The sequence below is a fragment of the Protomyctophum bolini genome (assembly GCF_963924005.1).
Source record: "Protomyctophum bolini genome assembly, chromosome: 2".
Lineage (NCBI taxonomy): Eukaryota > Metazoa > Chordata > Actinopteri > Myctophiformes > Myctophidae > Protomyctophum > Protomyctophum bolini.
The window spans coordinates 39050066-39073770 of NC_137863.1; the positions used below are offsets into that span (position 1 = coordinate 39050066).

A 23705-nucleotide genomic window follows, 5' to 3' on the forward strand; every position below is an offset into this window, starting at 1 on the left:
TTTGTTTCCTTGTGAAAATTAATTGTAATTTGTGGATTCAAATAAAGAAATCTAAATGTGTGTGTGTGTGTGTGTGTGTGTGTGTGTATATATATGTGTGTGTGTGTGTGTGTGTGCGCGCGCGCGCGCGCGCGCACGGCGCGCTGACAGTATAACAGGAGGGGTGGATGTCGCCCCCTTTCCCCTAACTCCTCCTCCCCCTTCACTTTGAATGAGGGTGGTGGTTGTTGATACGTTAATGTGTGGGTGCATGTGTGCATGTGTGCGCGTGTGTCGCACACATGCGGGCGGGGGTGGGGGGTAGGGGGGGGGGGAGTGGTGTGGTGTGCATGCATGGCGGCGGCAGCCAGGCACGCCGACTTATTGGCTATATCGTGTCATGTGGTTGATATTAGAAATCAAACCAGTGGTAATAGAATCCAGGTGAGATTGTTGAATGGGTCTCATATGCGACAGCCCGCAGTGATCCTTACTCATTTCCCGCTGTTATGTTAGCTCGGCGGCTAACAATGGGCTTGTGATCGTGGGTCTCTGGGTGATATTGGTGGAGGCTGTGGCTTCTGAGAGGTTTGACAAAGGCCAAATGAAACAGTACCCGTGTGTGAGATGCACTGAAGGGAGACAAGATCACTGCCTGTCTATAAGATTCCTGGGGTCAGATACAGAATTCACATGAAGTTGGCTGATGATGACGGTGAATGAAGACAGTGACTCTAAGTGGCAAGGAAGTGACTATACATTAACCCATTTCCCACACTTTCAAGATCTTTCAAAAATGTAAGAAAGTAAAATGTGTGTGTGTGGCCACTGCGTGTCATTGTGTGTGTTCTCCGCGGTTGATGATGAGTCACGCGGTCGGTGTTGTCCTAGTCGGCGGTCAGAGTGTGTAGAAGAGGTGGGTGTTTATTATTTCCACGGGTTTCCATGGCCACTGCGCACTTGAGTGTCGTCATCACTAGTATAATTACAACACAGGGTCTGACGGGCGTCTATACTCACTGCCTGAATCCCCCTGAACTCAACAAATTAGTGAAACCACTTGGCCCAGTGTTTTGCTTACCACCACAAAGGTACAACGTTGCTCGCCTCAAGGAGACTAAATAATGTCCTGCTTGTTTTACGTGTTTAGCGTTTGCATGACATTGTCTTGAAATGATGTATACCTTAAGACCTGCCTTTCCACACAGCAAAAAGACAAGAAAAAGCCCTAGAGAAGCATTGGCACCCAGACCCAAGCCTACTTTTACCCCCAAAACTACCTCTGTCTTTCCAACCCAACCACAATCTCACACGTTAGCTGGTAGTGACGCTTGAGTACTCCTTTAGCAGTTTGTATAGAAGTCACTTAATTTCCAGCACAGTTGTTTATGTGATTAAGGCTATTACATTTTATTGCTGGAACAATTCTTTCCAACTTCCAGAGAGAGTAGAGAGAGAGAGAGAGAGAGAGAGAGAGAGAGAAATACAGTGATTGGTGTATTATGCATGTTGCGTGTGCTGACGCTTGCCTTCCTTGACAACAACGCTGTTATCTGTTATCTGAGATGAAGATAACAGATAATGTCTGGCTAGCTGTCCTGGATAGCTCTAACATATCTACCAGTTCCATGCCCACACTCAACTGCTTCAAGGACGATAAGAAATGTACATGTACATTATGTTTGTCATGTTTGTCATCGGAAGCTGAAGACACGTTACTGTTTGAAGATCTGCTCAAATGTTCATTAAATGTGGTGGAAAATACACATGGAAAAGTCGACATACTCATCATTCGATTGCATTTTCTCCACGGTTATCGAAACAGCCCCAAATATTGCTGATAAATTAGTCTTTTCTCCAGGGACTACTTTTTAAATGATTACACTCAGATACACACAAATAACCAAATAGTGATATTTCGTGTGTTCATTGTATTAGCCATTTCAAAAGTTTAAAATCACTTCAAGGTGATTTTCATACTGAAAGTAATGAAAACCAATGGTTTGCTTGGAAATGAGGTAGGCCTATACTTGAAAATGGTCAGCAAAGATGTCAAACTTTGAGTCGTCATAGTCAGTGCGCTAAACATGCCAGGCCACATGGTCTTTAAGAGCTAGATTAACAAATGAGTAGGGACAGCTGACTTATACCACTCTGGCATGGCTGTCTCTCTCTCTCTCTCTGTCGTCTTCTCTCCTACCCATTCATCCTTGTTTTGCTGCGTTGTGAATGACAGCGGTAGAAACTACAGTAGCGCACTGGTGCCACGTTAAGCAGATCAGATGCCAAGACAGGAAATCGGTGCACAAGCATGGACGTAGCAGGCTGTCACACACACATGACTTACTACCTCTGCAAGCCAAATGCAGGCGGCCCCCGGTCACTAGATACACTGACATGAATATGCCGTGGGTCAAAGGCAACTGCTCCCTCAGTCAAAAAAGCCATGCCTGATATTTACTATAACTGACTACTATGTGATGTTTCGTCCTCACAGAGCTTTGATCTGAACTTTAACGTTCAACATGGCATGTCACTGCCTTCGCCTGAAGATTCCAGAATGAGTTTGTAGATTAATTGACAGTGTGGTGGTACTGGTAAGTAACATCTGTAGATTGTATGTATACTGTAGCCACTAAACCTTTCTGCGAAGGAAAACCAAGCTTAACCAATTTGACAGACACAAAGGTTATGTGGCGTAATTGTTTTGCTCGTGATAACCTAAACAGTGTTTTTTCTTTCTTCTGTATAGCATCAAATATTGTTTATAGCTATGTTCACTATGGAAACTAGCGGTCTACTTTCTATTGAAGTTGTTGTTGAAACAACAGTACCATTCAGGAGGACAACAAACTATTGGAAGTTTATGTTTTCTGCCTTGTAATTAACTTTGGTTCAACTGAGCCTCGTTGTAGACATCTTGAGATGGCATGTAACCTTCAATGAGAACGCCATGCAGAGCGCACACTTACACACGGAAATACAGTTTCTGTCCATCCGCTGCAATGTCGACAAAGACAAACCTAATTAAGCCTTTAGAATAATATTATTGGCATGCAACTGAGAACGGGGTTATTTTGTTTCATTGCCATTGGGATTTACTGGAAAGGAAGGGGCCAAACACAGAAAAATGTTCAAACTGAGCGAAGAGAAGGCAAAAGGGACCATGAGTGAGAGACAGAGACAGAGCGAGAGGGAGTGAGAGAGGGAGAAATGCAGATTGTTTTAAATCCGCAGTGAGTCAGGCTCTCAAATTTATGCCCATGGGCTGCTTCTTGGGTGGGCTGCAGGGAAGGAGGGGAGGCGCGTAGCTGGAACAGGGGAAAGTTGCAGACTACAGACTGCTCTACAGCCTCGTTCTGCAGCTTGGCTTTTCCTGCTGGAACACATTCACAACTGACTGGCTGCCTAGCTAGCCCAGCCCTTCACAGCTGAACACTTTTCTTCTACCCTTTAAGAAAAAAAAGAATAATAATTTGAAGGATCATTGTGTAAATTGGGTTCAATGGCGTTAGATTGTATTTTCACATGTTCCCGATTGATTTTGTGATTGTATTCCGTCTCGATCGATTTCTTGAGAAAAGAGAGGGGCATATTCAGTGTAAAAGAGGTTTAATTATGAAGTTTGTACACTTCATATGAGTTTGTACAATACTCATAAATTGAAATAACACAGGGAGTCCATCCACGTCTCTGCATCAGATAAGGCATAATTCTGCCTCTTGTGCGTTTCGTGCCAGCAATCATTGTTTGTTTTGCTCAGCATGAGAACGATCCCGGCCCACATCAGGCCTCTCGTGGACTCCCTGGTGTTTTAAGATGGAAGGAGAGAGTCGCTCACTCAACAAGCAGCTATCACATTGTGCTGCTCGTAGGAGAGATTCAGGGCTGGATATGAGCTGACGGCTCACAGCACAAAGACACAATGTTTCGCCTTGTCGTTCCAAATGGTGGAAACGAAGACCTCTAGAGAATGCAAAGTGTCAAATACTAGATCTACAGTACTATTATGACATTTTGTAACCACATGAAGCCTAGCAGCGGCGTTCTGGTCATGTCATAATAGGTGAACATTCAGCCCAAAATGGCTGCTGAAATAGGCGAATGTTGGGCAGAAGCTGTGAGCTTGTAGATCCGTTTTCTTTTTCCCCCCTCTATTTGACCGATTTAACGTACAACAAATACTGTTATGGGGAGTAAGAGGTTAAAGACCAGATGAAATGGCTTTTCACAACCCTATCGTGCTTCTCAGCCCATGGGGATGGGTTGTTCCCGGACTGAATCAGTCACAAACATTTGTTGCGTTCATATAAAATGGCATCGATCTAAATCAGAACTCAGTCTGACTTATATTAAAGAAATAAAGGTCCTGTACCTGCGTTAGTAATTCTTTATACTGTAACAGTAAACAAACTGTATTGCAGACCAAAAGGAAAACACAAAACAGTTGGAAATTATGTTTATCTGATTTAAATTTGATCAAACACAAATAATAACTCCAATCACTTCAATTGAACAATCATCTGTAGATCTTCTATTTTATGAAAATCAAGTAATCCACAAAGTCCAAAAATAAAAAGACAATGCATTGCTCAAAAAGAGGAAAAGTATATTCCACAGTCCTCCTCACCCAACCTTCAAGTCAGCAGGCCAACAGCCACTTCCTTTGTCCAAAAGCTCTGCATTGATTTAGAGCGTAAACCGACCAAACTTCCTTTCTTCCCCTTCACAAAGTTCTTCGGTCAAACTACTTAACGAGTTCTGATTTTGGTTCAGTAATTGGCCTTAAAATCTGTCAATCTTTGACAAACCACCACCAAACACTCTTCTTTGCTAAAATATAACCGCTGGCCGCCTCACTCACTTCCTATATAGATGTTCCTGGTACTTCACTTCCTGGAACTATTCCATCTATGTTTTTCCCCCCCACAGCTCCCCCTATATGAGCAAACCTTGAATGAATGACCATAATTTCAACTACACAAAACTAAAAGTTACATTTCAGGGTTAAATATTCAACCATATTTAACCAATATATTCCCATGTTATCACCATGTATGTTATGTTTCATTTTCTTTCAATACCAGGAAATACATTTCTTGACATGTGTCAGTGTCACAACTCCCCTCTGTAATCTTGTTTTGGTCAAAAAATAGGCTATAAATCCAGATTCTGCTCAGTCGCGATACTGACGGGTTGTTTAATTATTTTATTGCCATCTATGTGGACAAATATGGGTACATATCAATGTGTAAGATGGGAGTCCTTGACATGAAGAAGATTGAGAGCCACTGGTTTAAACAACATTAGAAAGGAATCCCACAAATAAGCAACCGCAACCGGCCACTACCAATATTTACAAGTGACTTTAGAGGAAAAGCAAGCCCAAAGTCGCTGATAATAAGCGGACATGGCAACACGCTTCTCTACTTGTTGAAATGAGGAGGTTTCCCCCTGCCTCGGTTACTGCGTGGCTTTGTGTACACACTGTGAGCAATGACATCAGCACCATGTAAATCAGCACCGTCAGCACATAGGCATAATCTAAAATGAAGAGTCAGAGGTTAGTTGGTTTGCCACCACAATACACACACACGCACACACACACACACACACACACACACACAGAGCCTGCAGGAAATGAACGCATAATTTATGTGGCGACTGAGGGCATTTAAAGCCTTCAGCTTCAATATTTACCCAATGCTTCATATGTTTCAGAGAAGAAAGAAAGGCCCGTGGGCGCGTTACATACTCTCAGTCCAGGCCAGGGCTGTGTGTCTGGAGCTGCTCCGTGAGCTAATTGGTTCTGAGGGTATTACGGTTATTGGAAGACTTGTAAACCATTAACTCTTTATTTACAAGAGAAAGAATAGAAGGTAGGGGGCTCGAGGGCAGCACTGGGTCTTGGTATGGGCGCTGGCTGACCCCACTGTAAGTGCTCAGAAACAACTGAACAGCTAAATCCTGGACTGGCAGGCCCCGAGGGACATCTGGTCCTTATTGCAGGAGTCTGCAGACCCCTCCAGAATCACAAAATTGTGGCCATTAATTACACAAGGAGGGACTCCATTTCCTGCTAGACAATAAATAACACGAAGGGCCCTAGTAAAGATGGTCTCCAAGGCACACGTGATTATAGTGTGTGCGATGAAACATTAAGCATGGCTTCGCATTTAGGAAGTGCCCAGTTACTACTAGGTCGGTGTGGTTTCGCGTGGAATTTCGCAATGGTCATTAAGACAGGACCCAAAGTATATACAGATATATAAAAATCACATGGACGGATGGATCTGACCACCATGTTCTCTGCCTGGTGTCTATCCCAGGCAAATTAAGGGATGCAGCTCACCTGGGTGTTTTCACTGACCGCATGTGGGTGACAGGTCTGGTGGATGTCACACCACGGGTCGCAATTTAAAAATGTTGTGCTATTAGAACCCCCCCATACAAGATTTATTTATGTTAAAATACAGATCACAAGCTCACAACGCATCACAGTGTGACGCGTTGTGAGCTTGTTCAGAGGCTATTTTCTAAAATATATAGGGTTAAAGTGGTTAAACAGATTTTGATGCCGTACTTAAAGATGTTGCTTATCTACTGTAGCCACTCCTTTATCATTCCAGAGTCTCTCTCTCTCTCTCTCTCTTTCTCAAGAGGGAGGAGGGTGTGGTTAAGAGAATCTCATTGCGGTGGGTAAACAAATAACATGACCGTGATTAAAATAATATTTTAATGACAGGAGAATCCAGGATCAAAGTCACGCTGTTATCACTGGAGTTGGAACAGCCGACAACCATAGGTTTCATGGAGCTGTTTTTTGCCTTCACCTGATTGCACAACTCCCATTTGTGCTGGTAAACACTAATTCACTTTAAGTTTAGTTCAACTGAGCACTCAGAATGGCATTAGCGTAGGCTTGGGTGGTATGCTTTATTCCTACACCTTTCTGACATTTCTCAAGGAAAACTGAGCTGCTGGTGATCGAAGTCATTGTAGCATGTATGACATTATCTACCCTACATCTAATATGCAATTAGCCTACTTAGAGAAGTCTCTAAGAGAAATAAGTGCCCTTCCCATAACCCAATGGCACTTGTTGCTGCAGGGAGGAGATACTGTAGACCAGTGGGTTATACAGAGATGATATGCGGGGTGGCCATAGCAGACTGGATAATATGACTCAAAATGACTCAAATCACGTGGCTAATAAACTGCTGTTGTAGTTGGAAGAAGTCATCTCGATAAAGTTATACAGGGCAATATCTCCATTAGTCCGTGTCTGCATGTTGGATGCAAAACCGAGCGAAACCAGTGGCTCCCGCAACCGTGAAATGACCTGTTGCTGCACTCAGCATGGAACAAATGTTGGACGCGACATCGACGCGGCCGTCACAGCTGTTGTTGTTTCAGGTCCATGGGCTGTTGTTGTGTGTCCTTCTCTGGCCATCGTCCTGTGTGTGCTTCTTTCTCCTCCTGTCCTGTCTGTCTGCCATGTCTCTGTTCCCACCGGGGGTGGTGGTGGGGCTCAGAAATGCACCTGCTACCAAAAGTGTGAGACAGATCAGCACAATAATTGAAAGAGGCGGGTAGGCGCTGTGTTTGTGTGTGTGTGTGTGTGTGTGTGTGTGTGTGTGTGAGTGTGTGTGTGTGTGTGTGTGTGTGTGTGTGTGTGTGTGTGTGTGTGTGTGTGTGTGTGTGAGTGTGAGTGTGTTGTGTGTGTGTGTGTGTGTGTGTGTGTGTGTGTGTGTGTGTGTGTGTGTGTGTGTGTGTGTGTGCATCTGTGTGAGGAGCACACAGTGAAAGGGAGAGGCTGTGGGAGTGCGTTCCTCGGTCTTTGAGCTGTGTCGGATCAAGGTACCATGCTGGGCATTCATGCCAGGCTTACGGTACCAGAGAAGGTCAACGCGGGGGGGGGGGGGGGTGGGGATCCACGCTCGCGTCTCCTTTCACAGGCAAGCAGCACAATTAGCAAGCTTTCTCCTGGTCAATCTTTCTCCTCGCATCTCTATGGAAGGAGAAAGATGTGAATTCAGCCCCAGTATTATTTAGCACGGCAGCGTTCTTAGAATAACGTCATATTGTAACGGAGCATGGCCGTTATTCATTATGCACTAAACGAGACATTTTGGGACCTTTTTTTTTTTTTTTGCCATACATGAGTGAATGGAATTTGAATCACTGTAAATCAAGATATACAATACTATACTGTATATATCATGGCCAGATGTTGTAGCTATACTCAGAGTTAAGCTTTGGCTTTAACCACTTAAACCCTATATATTTTGTTGACACGGTCCCCCAGGGGTCTATACTTTACTGCCACATCTCTTTGCTGACTGTTGCCAGTCTACAAGCTCGCAGATCTGCTATTTTCACAGAATGTTTGCCTATTTTCGCCCAATATTCACCTATAATGACCATGCCCAGAATAGGGATGCTGGGGTGCAGGTGCTTGTAATTTACAACAGGTGTGAAATGACACACCTGTGACAGAGGAAGGTTCTGAGTGTCAGTATTCACTCTATGGGTGTTGGTGCTCTTATCTCGTCCTATCTAGAGCCTATTGTTTCTATGGCTAATGTCTTGATTAGTCAGAGAATAGTTGGTTACAGCGCATATTGAGGGATAATCTAATTCCATTATAACACCTCACACACACACACACACACACACACACACACACACACACACACACACAAGGGACCATTGGTAGTCAAGTAAAAGTAATTCTTAGTCAAAATGTGCCTCACTAAATCTTCAGTATACACCAAATTTATTCATTACACTTTTCTTACCTATGAAAATGCCACCCCCGTCTAGGACTGTGTCTATGTTGTGAAACTAAATATCTTGTGGGACTTTAAATATCGTAACATCATGATATGACCTACAGTAAGTGTTGTCTTTTCCTGGCTTTAATCATTTCTCAAGTTCAATCATAGATCTCTGCTGTCGGGAGGAAACCTCATAACTCCAAAAAGTGTATTTTTCAGGAAATGAAATTAAACAAAGCAATACAGCCTCATCAAAGTTGGTGTTGTAACTTTAAATGAAGTTAAGAGGTTTTGTCCAAAGCACTTTTTACTACTTTCCATTGGTTCAATATTTCCGAACAACACACAGACGTAAAGGGTGTTCAATAGCACTGATTTATGCCCCCAAAAAAAGTGAGGTTTCCTCCCCGACAGCAACGTATGATAATCGATCATCACTACACATTATCATGTGTTCACAATACATTATTATCATCAATATCAATATTGTGATTGCTTTTGCCAGCACTGCTCTCCCTCAACAGACGTCAGTGCAAGACCTAGATCAGGTTTTCCTCAAAGTGCTGACTTTGCAGCAGCTAAGTCTGTGGAATACCACGGCACTTTCTTGCACGCTGATTAGTTCCCCAGCAGTCTGTCTGATTCTCCTCGTTGTCCATTCGTATTTCTCCAGTTCTTTCCATTCAGGATGGGACAGGCAGGTTGTGTTTGTGCCGCTCCGCGTTTATTGGCCCTTATTAGCCGGCACCTGTGGTCCATTAAAAGCGTCCCATTGGCAGCCAGACTGACAGATAGCCACACCTTCTTTTGACTTGAAAGGGTGGTTGGAAAGACTAAGAAATAAGCCTCTTTCTGGAAGAAAGTACTCAATTCCGCAATGTAGAAATAGTATTTGTTATTCAAAATGTACTTGAGTAAAAGTACAAAAGTATTGGCATCAAGTACTAAAAGTAAAAGTGATCATTATGCAGAATGATATTTCTGAAGTTTTCAAATTATGTCAAATTATTAGAAATATTCACATTGTGTGGTGAATGTATGTTTTAGAATAATAATTAAAATCTCCAAAGTACTCAAACTGTTTCAGTGGAGTAGAAGTAAAAGTATTGAAAAGTACAGCAATGAAGTACATGTACATGTATGTACAGTTTACTTCCTTACTTTCCACCATTGGCAGCTGCACTGCACAGATACTGTAGCTACCTCCTTTGGGACCTCAGCGTGGTAGGAAGCTAAAGAAGCCTCGCTCTGAATATGGATGGAGGCTTTTTGTGTGTAGAGAACAATCACTGAGCTTTAGAACAGCCTCGCAGCCCTCCAAACCCACAAGATCCCATTCAAAGTGATTATTTATTGAGCCCTGTCTTCTTGCACAGCTGTGGAGGGGAAATGTGCTGAGCACATGTGTGTTGTGATATTTTGCGTCAGTGTATGCATGTCCTTGCGCATGTATTCTGTGAGTGCATGTACGTAGATGTGTGTTGTGAAATAACCAAGGCGCGAGTCTTTAGAAGTGCAGGAGGGGGAGGTTGTGAGGAATTAGGAGACCTTCAGGGGGTTGTACATCTTAGGGCCCAGTAGTTCACTCTAATCAAAGCAACATTTTACTTTATAATGCAACATATTTAAACAAACATTTTAAACTACACTTAATACGCTAACAACGTGCCAATCATCTAGTTGAACTATTTTAAAATTAGTTTTTCAAAATAGTAAAAAATGGCAAATGTGTGGTGCATTTTTCGCAATTTGGTCAATGTTTGAACATTGTTGATTACTTTTGATGCAGTAATCGCCTTTTTAATTTGAGGTATCAACAAGGCCTTGCAACTTAAGTCCTTAAATTGTCATTTCACTAACACCTCCCCCCATGTTCCCTTTGGTTAAGGTGCCTAACTTGAGGTCAGGTGTTCATGGATCTCATCCAGCTTGCAACATTGTCCCATCATCCCACTTCTATATCTCTTATTTCTTTACTTCTCTGTCTGCCATTGTGTTTTCCAATAAATAACATAGCAAATGACAGTACAACAATGTAAATATATATGTTTTACACAGTAGTATACACATGTATAAAATGTTCACCTACATTAACGTTGTTGACACCAAGTTTAAAGCGGTAAGGGACTCGGTTACACATACTGTAGTGACTATTTACAAGAAGTCAGGAATTAGGAAGTTATTGCACGGGGTTCCATGGATAGTGTGTTGAAAAGCTTTGCACCCCGTCTCACCCTGTGTGTCCCAGCTCACACTCCAGCTTCCTGTGGGAGAGATGAGAGCCTGGGGGCACAGCCGTGTCTGTTCCCAACCAGCAAGCTGAGACTCACACATGCTCCAGCATGTCCAAGTGAGTGAAGTGTGTGTGTGTGTGTGTGTGTGTGTGTGTGTGTGTGTGTGTGTGTGTGTGTGTGTGTGTGTGTGTGTGTGTGTGTGTGTGTGTGTGTGTGTGTGAAAGGTTCAGCGGCTGAATATGTCCCTTTCTGTGTGCATGTAATAGTGTTTGTGTTTGTAATACAGACTCTGTGTGCGTGTGTGAGTGCGTGCCTGCCTCGCGGTGCGCGCACGTGCGTGCGTGTAAGGTTCTGTGTGCGTCTAATAGTGTGTGTCTGTCTCCATGTATGCATTATGTGCGCGTCGTGTGCACGGAGACATCTCACAGGGGTGTTTTCTTTCTCTGGGTGGAGACGGCCGTCTGGGACACAATGAAAAATTGAATTAATTAGCAAAAGTTCATGGCGGTCTAGGTTGTCTCAGGTTGCTTAAACAAAACCCTGTGTTTGTGAGTTTTATCTGTGGGATAGCAGCAGAGGGGCTCAGCACCATCTAAAAGGCGTCGTAAAGCATCCACTGTCTCTCGTTGCAATGGAAAATAAACAGCATGTATACTTGATACTGCTCTGCTCTGCCTGCCCGCGCGGTTCATTAGTATAATGTACAACCAATATTCCACTCAGAACCAGTCTACATGCATCAATATCATCATCATCATGCAGTATACATTTGGAGATAGGCTGCTCACATTTGTGTTTACAATCCTGTGGCCAATAGTCATAGACCGTGATGTACGGAGTATGTGCCGCTTCGCCTCTGCACTGCCCGTGCTCTGACGTCACTCACTTCACCTCTGCGTGTTAAACCCAGCTTTCTGCACTTTCCTTTTTTTCCGTGCTGCGCTGCAGCTTCCGTTTCTCAAATCTGCCATTGCTCACGTCTAAATAATCTGTTTCTCTTCAGAAGCGTTAATATTGTAACCTCTACACAGCGTAACATCATACAATGTTCACTCACGCAGATGCAGCCTGCATTGCGAGTAAACAGCCTTTTAAAACGGCAGAAAGAGGACGCCCCGTGTTTGCTTCTTCCCATTGGCTACGGCCGATCACGGGACAAGTGCATTGACGCACTGCAAGGCATGTTGGGTTACAGGTGCATGATGGGAAGCTGAGGGTTTTTAATTATTATAATTAAACAAAATTAAGCTAGATGTGAGCACCCAAAGGCACATGAACCTCTAGTTCATTACATTTGCCCTCACAGTGACATGACAGTTGGCCACCATAGCCTTTGCGCATCTTATAGCTGTTAATTAGAGACCAACCCATATCAGTCTGGCAGATGTCAGTATGTGACCTTATGGACGACATTGGTATCGGCAATTATGCAGTCCCATTTGTTTAACAATTTTGCAGCCTGGAATCCCTATTTTGGGCAATGCTTAAGCCGGTAATTTTTATATGCATTTATAAGCTTTTATAATCCAAGCCTGCAAGCAGAGCACGTCTGACATGATCTACCTTATGAAATGTACAAATCAGTACATTTCAAAAGAGTTTTTCATCAATAAAAATTGAGTGAAAAAAAAAACTGTAAACTAATACCATAAGGGAGACGTTTTGTACCTTTTATTCCCATATAGTTTTACTCACTGGCAGAGTATCTGCGAGTTTACCTGCTCCCTACCCTACATCACGCTTACAGTAATCACTCACAGGCGCTATATTAACCACTAGGCCTATATATTGTTGCTGTCGGGTGGAAATCCAAGTCCAAAACCATTCCTTTTTTATCATCATCTTACGATTTAAAATGCAACGTGTTGTGAGCTTGTAGCTCTGCTATTTTCACTATACTTGTTTGTGACACTCCTGTATGATGAAGCAGGAAATTCATTTACGAAAAAAACATAAAAAAAACATAAAAAGTTGAAATATGAAGATACAAGGTTTCCGCCCGACAGCGACGATAATGCTTTGTTGTATAAGATGAATGGCCGGTCCACAAGCTCACACCGTGTCGGGATGCGGCACGCTGTGAGCTTGCAGATCTGCAATGTTGTGCTATATTCTTGTCTATGTAACGACATGCCCGTGGTAGGGATGCCAGTTATGAATGTGGTTCGGAGACAGTCTGTGGTATGCACACATCAACGGGATCTGTGTCTTTCTGTGTAAGCAGCGCTGTGTCTTTAAGGCGAGTCCTGTAGACACAGTGGCTTGTTTCACCTCAGTACTTATTCCCTCGCTGGTTGGCCGTCAGAGCAGTGCTAGCGGTGCGTCTGAGGTGTGTGGCTTACCGCTATGTCGTTGCCTGCAGGGCGCTTTCTTTAGTGTCACCTGTGCATGCAGCAAGGCACACAAACACACTGAATGAATAAAGAAATGAGTATGCTCCTACACAAATCATGTGTATACAACCCATAGCCACATACACTCGAGTGACTCGTGTACAGACATAAACACACGCACGAGTGCATGCATGCATGCACGCGCGCATGCACGCACGCACACACTCTATCTCTCTCTCTCTCAGATTGGGCTTAGACTATGCCCACTAATACACCCCACTGGTCAACAAGGCGGTTGTTTTTTTAACCTCGGTTGAGAGGGGCTGGGGTGTTCAACAGGAATAGAGGATAATTCACTGATCCTCTCCTCTTTCGTACACTCCTCTTCCAGCCTCTTCCCTATACACTCCTCTCCTGTCCTCTCCTCAGTAAACACGTTGAAGAGCAAGCGTTTTTTAACTTGGAGTGTTCGCGCCAGAGCTCTTCTGCTAACTGACCCGGGGCTCTGAAGAGCGGCACATAACAGGCGCCCACATTGGCTTTTGTACGCAGGAGGGTCTTTACATAACCCACATAACCAAGCACATTGTCTAGCAACCGGCCGGGCACTGAAGGGCCTTGTAAAAGGAGGAGGGGGTCGGCTTGAGTGGAGGCCAACTGCCTAGTGGAGAGGCTAGTGAAGCTAAGCTAAATCAAGACTAAAAAGGCTAGTTTGTTAGCTTGTGAAGCAGCGAGCCCTCTCAGCAGAAAAGGGCTTAGTTACACTAGTCTTAAAAGGCAGCTGTATAGTGAAAGAATTGTCTCTCTAAATAATTGTAATGCAAGCAGGCACGTCTAGATTAGGCCTGCTCACATTACAGAAATAATAAGATCAAGCTCATACTTGAGGTGTCTCTGAATCCTGATGTGAGATAGATTATACATTGAACGCTACCTGTTGCCCCTCACCCCATTCTCGCTTCTCCTTCACTCCACAAAGCCCAGCCTTCTTCACTCTCTTTCCCCCCCCAGTTTGAGTCCCAGCCAGAATTCCCTTGGATCTGCCCAGGATGTTGAGGTATATTTTTCCTCCCCACTCCCAAACGATTCGTTTTTGCAAGATGTTTTTCTTTTGGCAGAAGAAAAATGTTTGAATGTCCCTCTCATTGCGCAGGATCACACCCAGAAGGCTTTGAAACCCGTTAATATATTATAATCGCCCAGAACTTATTTGGAAACATTTTCTTTTCGTGCATCTGAAAAACAGGAACGTTTATTTATTATTTAAAAAAAATTCAGAGGTTCTTTCTAATTCTAACCTGCAATAACACGAGGGGGTGGTCCTGTGAGCCAACTGTAATTAATGGTAAGTTAGGGGTGCATCGCTTAATAGAACTAATCAATATAATCAATTGGTATAATCAATGAAAATACATTCACGCTAAAAACAAAATTGCGACAATAGTGCATACCACTCAGTGGCCCTCAGTTTCTCCGATCCATCAGAATTGTATGCCATTCGTCCTCTCCAATCCCACTAATGTGCTGGGAGTGCCATCACAGCAGGCCCCCGCAGCGACCTGTGATCAGTCCTATGGACTCATTATCAGCTCCACACTTCACCTCGGCTCAGATGATAATGACCCATTTACCACTGTCACAGGAGGCCCCCTGTCACTCTTAACAGCTCCCCACCAGGACAGAGGAAGCATTTATTGCCACCATTGTCTGCCAATACACAAACGCAAGGTGTCCCAATGGCCTCATGATGGCTGCTGTGGTCCCGGTGACCACTGGCCGGCCCCCTAGTAGTAGCTACGGCTGGCTTTTCTATGTCATTGCATTTGTCGCTATGCTTGGCTCCGGGGGTACATGGTGCATGGTCGCGGTTACATGGTCGCGGTTAAGAAGAAGTCGAGGGAGAGTTGTGTGTGTGTGTGTGTGTGTGTGTGTGTGTGTGTGTGTGTGCGTGTGTGTGTGTGTGTGTGTGTGTGTGTGTGTGTGTGTGTGTGTGTGTGTGTGTGTGTTGCTTTGAAAAGACGTGTGAAATGTGAGCATGGGTATTAAGGGTCTTGGCCTGGTCGGGGGTCTATTGTGTTCAAGGCTGTGAGACTCCTGCTGGCTTCCATGATCTCCTCCATTGACACGCCAGCTTTAGCTTTCTCTCCTGCTTTCTCCATGACATTCACTTTGCACTTTCTTCTTCTTTTGCCATCTCACTTCTGTCTCCTCCAGCTCTGCTGGGATGAGTCACAGCTCGGTGATAAGTGATCTCCCTGTTTAATGTATGAGGGAGAGTTAACTACTTTCACTGGTGAAGGTGACACTCGACACAGGTCTTTTACAGCTGTCGGTCACCCTTGTGACAAGAGGACGATTCCATTTGCTACTGTGTGTGTCATTCATGTGACCACTTAATCCCTATTTTAATCGCAACAAAAGTAGCCTATTAAGTAAACTATTTTCACTACTTTTCAATTTCTTTGAAATCATCCCCCACCAGGGCCATATTTTGCAGGCCCAAAATATGGACGCCCAGCATTACAATAATTATTGTCTGTTGAACCTTACAAGAGATACATCGTGGTGATGTACGTACCATCTTAGAGAACTAGGGTTACATTTCTTTTGCCCTCAACAACTTCATCATTATTTCAGTCTGTGCCATTTATTTATAGAAACGTTTTTGTTTCCTTTATACGTTTACGGAAACGTTTTTGTTTCCTTTTGTGTTGTTTTTCCCCCCAGTTTGGCTTGGTTCTCTGTCTCCGTAATGTGTGCTGTGGGGTGATTCAGCAAGATTGCAAATATGTTAACGGAGAGATTGTGAGTGCGTGTGTACATACACCTGTTTGCACAGTGTTATCCAGCTTGTGCGAGGCCAACAGAAGTCGTGCGATTGTCAATAGTGGAAGTCTATAAAAACCACTCATTGACAAAGAGAGAACAAACAGCGTGGTTTGCTCAGGATTTCCTAACAAACACTCCACAAGGAGGGCCACGGATGGAGACAGAGAGACAGACACAGAGAGAGAGAGTGTGTGTGTGTGTGTGTGTGTGTGTGTGTGTGTGTGTGTGTGTGTGTGTGTGTGTGTGTGTGTGTGTGAGAGAGAGAGAGAGAGAGAGAGAGAGAGAGAGAGAGAGAGAGCCGTTAGGATCCCACTTTCTCCCACAAAAAGGAAGAGGAGGATCACTTCAGATGTGCTCAGCCTCACACACACTGCAGAGTGGTCTAGTAGTAGTGAGAGTATGCTAGTGAGAGTATGCTGCCTGGGAATCACACAGGGACAAGAGGCTGTGAGTACATTGCTTGTGTAGCTGTGCGTGCGTGCGCAGTCTCTCACACACACACACACACACACACACACACACACACACACACACACACACACACACACACGTGCAACTGTCTGTAATGCTGTGTTTGTCGAACATAAGTCTGACCAGAGCGTTTATGGGGCTTTTGTACTACTTAGGTTAATGCATGTGCAGTAATTGATGTGGGCCTTTGAAGTTCTTCATAAGAGTATGGAGGCGTTCGTCAGTTGTTCATGTTGACGGATACATGCAGGCTGACCAACTGTGTGGACAGGAGAGGAGAGAGGCAGTGGTTGGAAACAAGTACTCACACGTTTTATTTAAAAGTGCCAATATGTAGAACTACAAAGTGTATACTTGAGTAAAAGTACACAAGTATTGACCTCAAAATGTACTTAAAGTACCAAAAGTAAAAGTACTTATTGTGCAGAATGTAAACTGTTTTAAGTTTTCAAATTTATTTTAAAAAATCGCGCATTGTGAGCTTGTAGATCGGCTATTTTCAAATGGCCAAAATCAGGGACATGTTTGTGCTTCTCAAGTACAGTACTTAAGTAAATGTGCTTACTTTCCACGACTTGAGAGAGGCAGTGAGAGATATATATTTTTATTATTAAAAAGGTTGGGTTTATTTGGGGGGGGGGGGGGTGCATTTGGCTTAGCTTAGCTTTTAATTAGTGAAAATAGCCAATTTACAAAGCTCACAATTGCATTGTATGTACAACATCGTCTTTTTTATGCGACTACTAAACAAACATAAAACTTTATAGCTTAAGAGGTTATTCAGACTTCTCGATTTAGAAGATTTGAGATAAATAATTATGAAAAAACACCCTTCTCGATTAATGTTGCTCTGGAGAGGGAAGTCTGGAGCTCTCTGGTGGAGCCGTTGCCCCTGCAACCCGACTATGGATAAGCGGTTGAAGATGGATGAAAACGTAATTGATAGTTACAGCCGTACAGCTTATCATGGATGATGTGCTTGTTACTGATTGATTCTATTCAATGTCTCACACGCTCCGAATGTGATATTAGGCCTTTTCTCTGTCCTAATTTAAGGCACATGCGCATATTGGTCTCGCCATTCCTTTTCAAGAACACCTGTTAATTACAAAATGAGTAGCAATGTGAATGACAATAGTCTTGCTGGCTCGGACGCAGAGAGCCGCGGTCCTGCACTGTCCCCTGGGAGGACACAGCACAATGGGGACAGAACACTAGAACCCTTGTGCAAACAAAGTGTTCTTCTTTGTAAGGAGGCATTTAAAAATGATCTCTCTCCTCACAAACAACACGCAGCCCTCCCTCTCTTTCTCAGTGTCTTCCCCTGCTACCCCCCCTTTATCATCTTCTCCCACCCTCTCTCTCTCTCTCTTTCTCTCTCTCTCTCCCCCTGACCGTTAAAGACATTTGGTCTGTGCTAAACCTGGAGTGACAAATACCCTCTTCCTTTCGTCATCAAAGGCATCTCTCTCTGTATCCATGTTGTCTGGGCTCTTTTTGGGGCGGGGGAGTGAGTGCACACACACACACACGCACTGAAGGCATGATTATACCACCGCTAGATATGGGTTGCATGGAAAAAAGGGACGGAGGGTGATGATGAGACTGAGGGAAGACAGAAGAGAGAGAGAGAGAAGCGGGGTGGAGAGAGAGGGGGGGGGGTGGCGGTGGCGCAGATCCGAGGCAGAGAGGGGGTGATTAAAATTCATCCCACGGTGCAAACAAAAGGGGGGAATGAAAAAGGAGGAGAATGCAGGAGAGAGAGAGAGAGAGAGAGAGAGAGAGAGAGAGGGAGGGAGAGGGAGAGTGAGAGCGGGGTCGGGCGGTGGGTGGGGGGTGGGGGGGTGTCGGCTGAATAGATTGTAAGCCTTCTCTTGTGGCTCTGGCCGATCCATGAACAGTTACCCCCAAAAACCTCCCTAAATCACTGAGCCTTTGACTCATTGCACACAATTACCCCGAGAGACAGCGGCGATGGATGGACGAGGAACAGAGGATGGGATGCATGGATGGGGAGAGAGAGAGAGAGAGAGAGAGGAATAGCATTTATTATTCCACACAGGTTTTCCTGCCCGAGCACCGTCGAGGCAGCCTGAACAGGGGGGTCAACAATTGACTCAATTACAAGACAAACTCTCCAAGAGCCCTACAGTGCCACTCCACCAGCAACCCTGCAGCTCTCTGGCAGCCTGTTGATTCCCCCCACCCCCTCACCCCCCCTCCTTTTCTTTGGTGGTAAATGTTTGGCCCTCTTCAGGTGCCCCCGGCAGACGCAGGAACTCCAGGGCCCATGCGGCTACTAGACGTTAACCTTTTCACTGAGCTGAAGGATCCCAGGCTCACTGTGTTCTCTTCTCTCCAGTGAAGGAGCTGAGCGGAGCGAGGCTATAGCGAAGGGGACTGAGTGCATGGAGAGCCACATGAAGGGGCTAGAAGCCTTCTCTTTGTCGCCCTTTACAATCACTAATGAATAGGAAACGTCTGGTGACCCCCAAAAAGACTGGAGGTTTTTTTCGCACAGGTGGATTCTTTTCTTTTTTTGTTCAACCTTGGTAGTATTTCAAAGGGCAAAGGAATGAATCATTCCAAAACACATGTACAGCAGTGTGGCGTTTTCTTAGTGTATTTATTCAAAGCATCTAACGTGGCCATAGATAGTTTAGTATGACTAATCACAATCCTACGAGCAAACACTACTGTATATTCATCCACTTTGAAGCTGGTACGTGTCCCTATTTTGGGAATGTCATTCTATTGTATGACACTTTTAAAAGTATTGAAAATATCAGATCTACACGCTCACATTGTGTCACATTTGCAGTGCATGGGGGTTCGTCCGGAATCTGTATGGAACCTGCATTTCCAAGGGGCTGATTTAAAAAAAATGCCGCTGATATTGAACCCGCCACACATTTGCATACTGGGCCCTGATTGGTGCCCCACAACTTGGATTGGAGTGGTTTCCAGGCTAGCGAAGCGCTCGGCAGCAGATTCCTTGTGCACACTGTCAGTAGTATAGGCTGTACGGGCGCTGGCCCGTCCTATATACAGCGTTTTGTCCCGCCACGTCTCACATTTGCCTAATTGACGATGACAGGAGAAAATACATCATATGTGCCTGAAATATGACGTAAATTTGTGGCAACACAAACATTAAATGCCATTGACAATGACATTTACGTTATATGTAGACGAGCAAATCGGCTAACCAATCACATGAATTCAGTTGTCGTCTTACATCATCATGGTGAAAAGATGACCGGTGACTTTGTATCATGGTTAAAAGATAATAAGATAAATTGATAAATTAATTCATGAAGAAGCTATATTTATTTCTTATTGGATGATGTACGACGACGGGAGCGCCCCTCACTTCATGCGGGTGTGATTATCTTTCAACTGCACTCAACGCCAAAAAACAACTCTCATTATATAGAAGCTATTTTATGACCCACAGCCACAGCATTGTAAACTCTTCACCGTGTTTTGTTTTTTTTCTCCTCCCTCAAAATACCTAAAAGAGCTTTGCTCGATACAGGCATTCGTGCGGGGCCATTTTTACGATCACACCAGCACCTGTATTTGTTTTAAGTTCCGAGGATGTTTTCAGTGAATGAGAATTTATGGGACGCTCACCAACCATTCCCGGTGACCCTGCGTTGATAAGGTCACACAATACAGTGAGGAATGGCTTCGGTACAATAGGCCTCCAGTCAGCTCTCCTGTCAGCCAAAAGGACCGTTGAAGCATAGTACACTGTCAAATACTGAGTGTTCATTCAACGCCCAGAGTGTAGAAAATGTACCGCTAAAGGGTCTCTTAGCCTTCAATGAACACTCTGGATCTGTGTGCCGCTCCACAAAGCTCTCTCTCTCTCTCTCTCTCTCTCTCTCTCTCTCTCTCTCTCTCTCTCCCCCCTCTAACTCACCCTTTCACTCCCTCATTCTCTGTAGAGTTTTCTTTCTTTCTTTCTTTCTTTCTTTCTTTCTTTCTTTCTTTCTTTCTTTCTTTCTTTCTTTCTTTCTTTCTCTCATAGACTTTGCCTCCATTTAAATTCTCTCTATCCCTCTCTTTTTTCTTGTTCTGTCTCCTGTTTCTCTTTCATTCTCTCTCTCTCTCTCTCTCTGCCTCTCTCTCTCTCGGTCTCTCTCTCTCTCTCTCCCAACTCCCCCTGTCACTCGCCCCTCTGCTGTGTGAAAGAGAGAGGGCAGTATGAATGCCACACACAGACTTTGAGTCACTCACAGCTCGCCAGCGTTGCCTGCCGCCAGATTCTCTTTTTTTCTTGCATCTCATGTGAATGAGTCTACCTCTACTTCTTCTCCTTGGCGAGTCAGGCTGTTCTAGTCGTGAATCTTGCACTTAGAAAATAGAAAGTATTGCCTTCCCCAATGTATGTCACGGGGACCCCAATTTCATCCTGGTGTCCCTATTTTGGTCTTGTCATAAAACCCATTTAGACCTGTTGCAAGTTTGCAACCTATACGTTGTTATACCTTTCAGTCCGGGAGCTACCTCTGTGTGTCATTAGTTGCTATCATTTTATATACATGGAATTTTTATATATAAGAATCTAAACGTTTTCATAAACACTAGGTTAGGTTTTAGAATGGATTGGTATTTTATTTTTTATATAGCCTAGTGAAATTCTATACAATCATGCCCTAAATGTTTTATTGTATACCTATCTTACATAGGCAGAGGCCTCCTATAAGCCCATTGGGCTTCTTGCCTCATACTAGCACTTTCCATTGTCTATATTTTTGTATGTTTCATTGTTTTGTTTTTAATCGTAGGGAACGAGCCCAAATAAGCAACTATACACTGTATAAAAACAAGCCCAAAAAGAAGCCCAAAGTCGCTTATAATAAGCAGACATGGCAACACTGGTTATACGCTTATATGACATCTCTCTTTTTTATGCTTTTGTGCCAGTTACAGCACCACCTACAGGCCGGGCATATACTACAGGCGCATTCAGGGTGTGGGTGCCGTTTTGGTGGTTTAATATGGACACAACTTGAGACAGCTCTGTGTGCATACGGTAAACTCTTTGACAACGACTCCGTCCAGTTTCTCTGCGTGGACGTACTCTAAGAGGTGAATCTATACCCAGTGCATCCCCCTTTCCTGTAAACTAAGCATGTGATCCGCAAAACAGTATGGGGAAAAACTACTTAATGACCACACAAACAAAATATGTACTTTTTAAGATGCTTGCTTCACTGTTGCTACATTCTACTCTGGATATAAAAGTTTGGAAACAAACCAACAAAAAGAATCCCGAAACTAATAGCAGGCTATAGATGCATGACTGGTGTCTTTTCTACAATGGCCAAGTTGTTCAATTGTCCAGCTGTGTCCATGTGTCTTTAGTGGCCCATTGACTCGCTGTTGACGTGGACTGTCCCCCTCCTATTGTGTTTATTCCATCAGTTCCATTGGGTCAGCAGGGACGTCCCTCCCCCACCCAGCCTTGCTCATGCAGTGTGTGTGTGTGTGTGTGTGTGTGTGTGTGTGTGCGTGTGTGTGTGTGTGTGTGTGTGTGTGTGTGTGTGTGTGTGTGTGTGTGTGTGTGTGTCTGTGAGAGACTGTTTGTGTGACTGTGTGCGTGTTTGAATGCACACACGTGCACATTGCACTGCGCATCACTGGGCACTGCACAGAGATGAAGACAGGAATTTGGGGCTGAGACGCAGTGAGAGAGGAGCCTCTTCCTCATGCGGGACAGATAGGCATCAGTGTTTATACACGCAAGAGAAAAGCACAGGACGCTCCGCTCATCATCACTAGGGCCATGTTATGAAATCATGCTGTCCCGCCCGCCACTCTGCTGGAAAGTAACTAAGTGCATTCACTCAAGTACTGTACTTACTGTAAGCACGAATTTGAGGTATTTTGTACTTTCATTGAGTATTTCCAAATGTACTTCTACTCCACTACATCTAGGATCCCAATGTTGTACTTTTGCTCCACTACATTTATGTGTAAACTTTAGTTACTTTAGTTACTTAGTTACTTTGTAGATTTGGATTTTTGTTACGAAAATATTTGTATACATTTGAAAACTTGAAATGAGACATTCTGCACATTGAGTACTTTCTACTTTTGGTACTTTAGGTACATTTTTATACCAATACTTTTGTACTTTTACTCAAGTACATTTTACATTCTGGACATTTACGGTCGGAGTCTACATTATTGATACTTTTACTTCAGTACTTTTTCAGCTAGTAAATTGGAGGTTAATTAGCATTCAATTGTATATGTTGGCACATATGTTGATGGGGGGAACATGTCATTAGTAAAATTGGATACATTACTGCATGTACATAGTTAGGGTTGTGTGTTTTCTTGTTATCAAGGGCCACAATGGAAACAAAAGCGACGAGAAATGATCACTCAAATCAAAAGATAATTTTTTTTAAGCTCTGTGATGGGGATCCGATATTGTTTTTAAAATCTTTTATCAAACAAAGAAAACAATAGCCAGAAATATAATCTCTCTTGGCCTCTTTTCACCCGCTTATTTATCCAGTTTTCACTGACTTACAAGTTCCAAATTACAGAGCTATTAGTATTTGGAGCACGCACGCACACACGCACACACGCACACACACACACACACACACACACACACACACACACACACACACACACACTCATAACTCTATAACTGTTTGCTGGTTGCGGTGCATTTCGTCTTGGCAACGTGTGTATGGCAGCCATGAAGATCCATTTAGCAAAATTCCTGTGACAAAGCACTATGCAATTCCTCTTGGTGTTTGGAACATGTTGTCCATTTAAATCAGTAAATTGGTTGTTTGAAAAGTAATTTCATGGTTGTTGCAATTCCTCCAGTGTGCTGCGCTGTCCCTCCTGTGTTAACATCTCTCACAGACCCTTGTGTTGATGAGGAGGAGAGCAGCTCATCATAACTAAGTGTGTGTGGTGTGGTGTGGTGTGGTGTGGTGTGTGTGTGTGTGTGTGTGTGTGTGTGTGTGTGTGTGTGTGTGTGTGTGTGTGTGTGTGTGTGTGTGTGTGTGTGTATGTGTGTCTGTGTGTTTGCATGCGTGTGT

The 23705-nt window shown here is 43.9% G+C and overlaps 1 protein-coding gene across 3 annotated transcripts in view; it reads left to right on the forward strand.

Moving 5' to 3' along the window:
* gli1 (GLI family zinc finger 1) overlaps positions 1-23705 on the forward strand; it is a 78745-nt gene that overhangs the window by 8033 nt on the left and 47007 nt on the right. Inside the window, exon 2 of one of the 3 annotated variants that reach the window (XM_080782531.1) lies at positions 11008-11109. The exons of the other annotated variants lie outside the window; for them this stretch is intronic. The gene's annotated coding sequence lies outside the window, so the exon portion shown is untranslated. The remainder of the gene's footprint in view (positions 1-11007; positions 11110-23705) is intronic. 3 annotated transcript variants of the gene reach the window in all.